The following is a 6,717-nucleotide window of genomic DNA, read 5'->3' as shown; positions in this document are numbered from 1 at the left end:
GGCGTCAGATCAATGCATGGCCGGGAGAGGGGAGAACCCCTCCTGCATCTGAGCACCTCCATAACTTCAGACGGCAGCAGGCAGAGGCTGGATCGATCGGACCAGGCCAATTAAGTGGTAGTACAGTAAGATGCAATGTACTACTGTAGTACTACCGTCACAGTGGACGCAGTCTATAATAAGTAATGGCTGGAGATTTTGCCAGGGAGTACCGAAGATTGTACTGCGAACAGTCTGCAGATCGATCTTGGATTCAGGCCAAAGCATCATGATAATACTAGTATGCAATTGGTACTGGTACTTGGTACGACGAGTGGTGCTGGCGAGCGTACCGCCGTCGAGATTAATGTCCTCTGGCAGTGAGCATTGTCTCCCATTTATATTGTGGCCAGGATATACGGCGTCGAGGGTGCAGGCTAGCGGAAGCGGATTGTATGGCAGGCAGCAGCGCATTGACGGCGAGCTGAGACGAGGGGCGTGGGGACAGCGGAATCGCGGGGCAGGATTAGGCTGCTTCGTACCACCATGATAGGGCTTGGCAGATGCTGTGGAGAAGAGTCTAGCAAGGGGCCGGCATTAAGACCTGCACTGACGGCGGCATCCGTGGTATGCAGGTGCCATGGGCATGCGCGACGCGGCACATGGTTTCTCATGTTCATCTTGCTCCTCTGGGGAATGTATCCGGTGCACCCGCACTTGTGGTGCTACCGGTGCAACGGATGCCATAGAATATATTTTTAAATCTGAAAAAAATTCTAGCATGTTAACACAACATCAATGTATGATGTCACAAAATTTTGGATAAAAATTTGAAATGCTTTTTGAGATATAAAAACGACAAATTTGACATCAGTGTGATAATGGGCCAAATCTAAAGCCCAGGTTATGTTGTGTACTATTCAGTGTTGAATTTGTCATTTTTGTTTTTTGAGTTATGCTTAGAATTTTGACTTAAAATTTTGTGACAACCTACATTAATGTTGTATGAGCGTGCTAAATTTTTTCAGAATTTTTTAAATATTTTAAAAACACAATATTAGTCCGGTGCACCGGTAGCACCACAAGCTCTGGTGCACTATTTTCCTTGCTCCTCTATGGCCTGCCTAGAACGCATGATTTCCGCGAGAGCTCTCGCGGCGCAGAGTAAATGACATGACCTGAGAACCAAATAGGCAAATACGCACTACTTTTGTTTCTTAGTTGATCGGGAATTGGTTATTATTGGGTCGGCAATTAGACGTTTAGTAAGTAATATATTTGCAGTAGTACTGCATAGCTCATAAACAAGTCTGCGGATCGATCTTGGATTTGCATCATGAAATGGTGCGAGCACTTGAGAGTGCACGGCAAGGTCGATTCATTTTGCTGACGGAGACAGTTCAATAACTGGTCTTTTATATCTTTGATCTGCATATATGCTGCAGAGACACCATTCATCTCTGTACAAGCAAAAAAAAAATCGTGACCTTCATGATAACTTACGGAAACACTTACAGAAGCAATCATGTGTGTACACATGAGTGTGGCGCAGTCGCAATAATCCGCTACAGGAATTTGTGAAGCATGGAGCGGGAGAAGATCAGAACACGCCCTAAGTTGCGGAAACACTTAAAAAGAGAAGCTACCAATGAGGCGCTATCTAATGCTTTGTACTGGTGAGACAGATACAAGGATATTTTTTTTGCTGAAAAAAAGAAGCTACAAGGATGAACCAGAAACGTGATACACACAGAGAACAGAAAAAATTGCGCCGTTGCCGGGGATCGAACCCGGGTCACCCGCGTGACAGGCGGGAATACTTACCACTATACTACAACGACTTGATTGATAAAAGTAACATCTAGCGACTGATCAACGCATCCTATAGAAAACCAAGGCATAACGACCGTCATCACGTCTTTCAGGGAAAGCCCACCTCCCTCAGACTGAAAGCCCATTGCTATTCTCGCCAGCAGGCCCTCCCTAGTGGCATGGCTTGCTCATCATCCCCGGCTCGCACGCGTCAGAAAACGCAAATGGTAATCCCTATTCGTCGCTCAGTGGAACCATGTCCAGCCCATGTTTATCTATTATTTTTCGTTGTTTGCTTTATCCTGTTTTTTCTCCGCCTCAGTGTGTTTTACTCGGTTTTCTTTTTGGTTTGCGTAGTTTATTATTCTTCATCATCTCACTTTTTATTCTTTATTCTTTATATATCCTTCTCTTTCTTTATTTTCCTTTTCCCTTCCATTTCCTTTTGTCAGTAAAAATACATTTTCTCGTGTGTGCATGATTGTTTTTTCTTCTAAAATATACGTGATAATATATATTAAAATATATGGTGATTTTTTTCAATACACTAGAGTGTTTCTCCATATGGGTTGTTTCACATAAAGGTTGCATTTCAAGGCCTACTGAACCAACAAAACACATAAGGTTCACCCGAAAAAAGAGCACATAAGGTTGCATTTCATATAACATTTTATATTCACACCATCTCTAAAATCAACTAATTTGATGAAAAACATTAGTTGCATATTCACCCCTCGAGTCAACATCATGGAAAAATGATGGTGCTACGGGAGCTCCCATGCTTTTGGGGCTTCCTAACCATTAGATCATGGAACCAATGGCCATATTGAGATTCTGGGCATGGGCATAATTAAGGGACTCCATGTGCGTTTGTGTGAGGGGGGGGGGGGTGTCACAAATTTGTGTGAGATGTCCCTGTGGCCATTGCAACCACGATTCGACGACTAGGAACGTCCTGGAGCATGTGACCTCCCATAGCACCAGATATTCTCCCTCGACATCACCTTCCCAATATTCCACATCGTTGATCTTTCAAATGCCGCCATGTCCTCCTCCCTTATTACCATAACACCACCATCTATGTTCATCTCCAAGATAAAAATTCTCATGATGCTCTACGTTGTAAGGGAATGCAAATATATTGTGTTTCCTATCACCGCGTTTCATTCAATTGACATAAACGTGTTGGCGTCGATATGTACCTCCTGGATCCTCCTGTTCTCTTCTTACTCACACATGTCCCGGAATATTCCTACACCTTTCCATCACCTTTCTCGATCCACCGACTTGTTTGCCCAAGCCACCCAACGCGTAATGCATATATAGATGGGTTTTGTGTGTGAACATACGCATGTCTTGCATCGAGGATTGTGTGTGTGTAAGCTATTTCATCACTTTATTGATGCTAAAAAATCCATTAATCTTTCCCTTAATTTTATTCGTTTTGAATTGATGGTCAACTTGGGTGGTACAGTTGAACAATATTGTTCAAGTTAACTTTTCGTTGATCGTGCATTATAGCTCTCCATGAGATGGTAATGTTCAAGGATAAACCTATGCAAACACTAATGTTCTAACGTGCACCACGAAGGATAGAAGTGGAATCTTTGATTCATCATCGTCAAGCAAACCTACTTCGAAGGGCGCCAGTATTATTCATAGGCAACAAAACTTCCCAGGACCGCTAGCTGTAGTACCACATTTCGATCGCATCAAGCCCGCACCAAGTTGGCAATGTAACTGTTCACGAGATCAGACAATCTCCGTATGCTTCTAGATATTAGGCCTCCTTTGATCTGGAGGAATTATGTAGGAATTATATAGGATATGATTCCTATGGGGAAAAAAATCCTTTAGAGTCCTTTGGTTTCTAGGAATAGAATCCTATTCATATAGATGAATTCTTCATATCCTCCATATTTCATAGAAAATAAACATTAGCATAGACTCAGTGGAAAAAATTCTATGACGTGAACCAAAGTTGAAGTGCATCAAGTTCCCCTTTAGTGGTTTTGGAGTATTGAAGACAAATGAGTTGAGGAACTAATGTGTTTGCGAGTGTACACATGAGTTATAGTCCCTGAAGATATGGTTTAAACCATGGAAGACGACCCCTAAAAATGTATTTTTTTCAAGCGAAAGAATTTGGTGATAAAAATGGTACGGTCTTTGAAGAAATTGATGTGAAAACTTTGAAGCTTGAACACTTTTGTTTTTGTAGTTTTTTCTTCTTATTTTGAGTCATAGGAAAAACCATACTGTTAAAGGAGGTCTAGGTGAATCATAGCTCACATTTCCAAAGTGATGCTCAAACTTGTACATACACAAGCCGCTTCGAGTGAAGCCTTTGGAAATCTCTGGTACATCTGACGAATTTGCTAGCGACAGTGACGGCGTTCATCTGGTCACTGATGAATTTGGCCAGGCTGAGGAGTTAGGATTTCACCAGTGCGATCTTCCTATCATGAGGAAATTGAGTGCCCCGACAAAATTGATAGTTCGTTTTCTGACCATTGATGCGCCGTGTACTAGGTGTCGAGTGAATCCTTGTCCTGACAATGGTCATGTCTGAGAAGAGCATTTATGACAATTCATGTTGGTTTCCCCTGGCTATAAATAGTCGTCCCACACAAGCACTTGTTGGTTGGGTGCTCTAGAGAGAACTTGACACTTGTCATTTGAGAGCAACCCATCCTCTCTCGACTTTGAGAGAATCATAAGTGAAGAAAACCCAACCAGAGCCAAAGTGATTGAGCATCATTAAAGAGATTGATCCGTGTGGTCTGATGCCTGTTACCTTTGAAGACGATCATTCTTCCAAACGGTTAGGCGTCATGTTCTCAGCACCCAAGAGTCATTATGGTGTGCTAGTGAATAAGCCTGTGAAGATTTCAGAAGTCTACCTTGAAGAATTACCACGAGTGATTGGGCGAGGTCTAAGTGACATTCGCTCAGGAGGAATACGGTGAGTACTAAGTGTCCTTTGAGTTCGTCTCAACCACCTCAACCAGACGTACAGTTGATACAACAATTGGAACTGGTCTACCAAATCGTTGTCTCTTCACCGAGCCTACATGAAAGTGCGTTATATCGACTAGAGGGGGGTGAATAGGCAATTTTTATGAAATTCTTCACTGAGGAATTTGCCGGTGAGGAAATTCCTTAGCGAAGAACTACTAGCAGCGGAATAAGTACTCAAAAGTAAACATAACAGAATACAAGCATGGTCATCATGATGAAATGAAGGCAGTCACAGAGTACAGGTAGCGTGAGCACAGGATAACACAGGATGAAGACAAACTGAGGAAATTGAGAAAGTCTTCAGTCAAAGTCTTCAAGCACAGATATGAACAAACTCACAACACAGTTATGAGAAAATGAAGGAGTTGAGGAAATAGAACCAGTAAGCTTGGTGAAGACAATGATTTAGTAGACCAGTTCCAACTGCTGTCTCAGTTGTACGTCTGGTTGGAGCGGCTGAGTATTTAAACTCGAGGACACACAGTCCCAGACACCCAGTCCTGAACACGCAGCTCAGGACACCCAGTCCTCACCGTATTCTCCTTGAGCTAAGGTCACACAGACCTCGCCCAATCACTCATGGTAAGTCTTCAGGCGACTTCCAAACCTTCACAAACTTGGTCACTCGGCGATCCACAATTCCTCTTGGATGCTCTAGACCATGACGCCTAACCGTCTGGAAGAAGCACAGTCTTCAAAGGTAACAAGCGTCAGATCCACGCAGGATCAATCTCTTCAGTGATGCTCAATCACTTGGGGTTTGTAGGTGTTTGGGTTTTGGTTTGGGTTTTTCCTCACTTGATGATTTTCGCTCAAAGTCCTCGGAGGATGGGTTGCTCTCAAATGACAAGTGTTAGTTTCTCTCGGAGCAGCCAACCAGCTAGTGGTTGTAGGGGGGCGGCTATTTATAGCCTAGGGAGCAACCCGACATGATAAGACATAAATGCCCTTCAATGATATGACTGTTAGGTGGATAGATATTTTGGGATAGCTGGCGCTTAGCACAGCAATGGTCGGAATTTTGAGTACCAAAATCCTCAGGGCTATCATGTTCCTCACTGTGTAGGAAATCCGCACTGGCGAATTCCTAACTCCTCAGTCAGAACAAATTCCTCAGAGACCAGAAGAACTTCATCTCTGTCACTGAGGAATATGACTAGACTGTATGAGATTTCCAATGGCTTCACTCGAAGGGATTGGTAGGTGTAGGATTTTGAGTTGAGCATCACATGGAAATTTTTCCTTAGTATTTCCTCGACCCCCTTTAACAGTACGGTGTTTCCTATGACTCAAGAAAGAGAAAATGAAACTATGAAAACAAAAGTCTTCATGCTTCATGTTCCTCAAATGAATACTAAGTCTTCAAGGTCACACCATTTTCTTCACTTTCAAAGGCTTCAGAAAGTCTTCAGAAATACAAAGTCTTAAGTCGAAGAACTTCATTTTTAGGGGTCGACTTTCTCTGTAAATATCAAACTCCTCATAGACTTATAGACCTGTGTACACTCACAAACGCATTAGTCCCTTAACCTATAAGCCTTCAATACACCAAAATCACTAAGGGGCACTAGATGCACTTACAATCTCCCCCTTTTGGTGATTGATGACAATATAGGTTAAGTTTTCAACGGGGATAAACATATGAAGTGTAAATACTAATATTGAGGAATTTGATTGCAAGATATAGAAGAACCCCCCCTGAAGATGTGCATAGTGAGGAATTTGCTTTTGAAGCAATGCACACTTGAAGAGTTGAATCATGGAGATCTCCCCCTATATCTTGTAATTCATACACGCAATTGACATACAACAGTGAAGAATTTGAAATGCATGATGAAATATGGTGACTGATGTAATTCAGCATGCATGCAATAATATTAACGAGGAATAAGCATGCAGAGAAAC

At 42.5% G+C, this 6,717-nt stretch overlaps 1 non-coding gene across 1 annotated transcript; it reads right to left on the bottom strand.

The window, feature by feature from the left end:
• Window positions 1-1,748: 1,748 nt before the first annotated feature.
• Window positions 1,749-1,820, bottom strand: TRNAD-GUC (transfer RNA aspartic acid (anticodon GUC)). The gene has a single exon. It is a non-coding gene; the product is annotated as a tRNA-Asp (tRNA).
• Between the last annotated feature and the right edge of the window lie 4,897 nt (window positions 1,821-6,717).

This window comes from Triticum aestivum, chromosome 1A (assembly GCF_018294505.1).
Source record: "Triticum aestivum cultivar Chinese Spring chromosome 1A, IWGSC CS RefSeq v2.1, whole genome shotgun sequence".
Lineage (NCBI taxonomy): Eukaryota > Viridiplantae > Streptophyta > Magnoliopsida > Poales > Poaceae > Triticum > Triticum aestivum.
The sequence above is the reverse complement of the archived record's forward strand: the minus strand, read 5'-3'. Positions and strand labels throughout refer to the sequence as shown.